This window comes from Lupinus angustifolius, chromosome LG01 (genome assembly GCF_001865875.1).
Source record: "Lupinus angustifolius cultivar Tanjil chromosome LG01, LupAngTanjil_v1.0, whole genome shotgun sequence".
Taxonomy (NCBI): Eukaryota; Viridiplantae; Streptophyta; class Magnoliopsida; order Fabales; family Fabaceae; genus Lupinus; species Lupinus angustifolius.
Window position 1 is genome coordinate 17,492,917 of NC_032009.1, and position 1,102 is coordinate 17,494,018.

The window sequence follows — 1,102 nt, forward strand, 5'->3', positions numbered from 1 at the left end:
CTCATCATCATCCCCATCCTAATCCTAATCATAAACCTAGTGATAATCCTAATCCAAATCCAAATATAAATCCAAATCCAAATCCTCATACTAATCCTAATTCAAATCCTAATCCTAATTATAATATAATTCCTAATCCTAATCATAACACAATTCCTATTCCTAATCCTATTCCTAATCATTATCCTAATCCTAATACACATCCTAATCCTAATCCTAATCTGAATCACCATCCTCATCCTCATCCTTATCCTCATCCTTCCCCTTATCCTCATCCTCCTCCTCCTCATCATCCTCCTCCTCCTCATCCTCAATCTCCTCCTCATCCTAATCCTAATCGTAATGCTAATCCAAATCCAAATCCATATCCTATTTCTAATCCTAATCGTAATCCGCAACCTAATCCAAATCATAATCATAATCATCATCCTCATCCTAATCTTGATCTTGATCCTCATCCTCAACTCCTAATCCTCATCCCATATCCTCATCCTAATCCTCAACCTCATGCTCATCCTAATCTTGATCCTCATCCTCATCCTAATCTTAATCCTAATCCTAATCTTAATTCTAATCCTTATCCTATTCCAAATTCTCAACCTATTGCTAATCCTCATCCTCGTCCTCATCATCATCCCCATCCTAATCCAAATCCAAATCCTAATCATAAACCTAGTGATAATCCTAATCCAATACACATCCTAATCCTTTTGCTAATCATTATCCTAATCCTAATACACATCCTAATCCTAATCCGAATCACTATCCTTATCCTTATCCTCATCGTAATCCAAATCTTAATTCTAATCCTAATCCTAATCCTAATCGTAATACTAATCTAAATCCTATTCCTAATCATCATCATAATCCTAATCCTAATCCTAATCCTAATCTGAATCCTAATCCCCATACACACCGTAATCCTAATCCTAATCTTAATCTTAATCCTACTCCTAATCCTAATGCTAATCCCAATCCTAATCCTATTCTTATTAATAATCCTCATCCTATCCTCTTCCTTATCCTCATCCTCATCCTCATCCTTATCCTTAACCTCATCCTCATCTTGATCCTGATCCTGATCCTCATCCTTATCCTCATC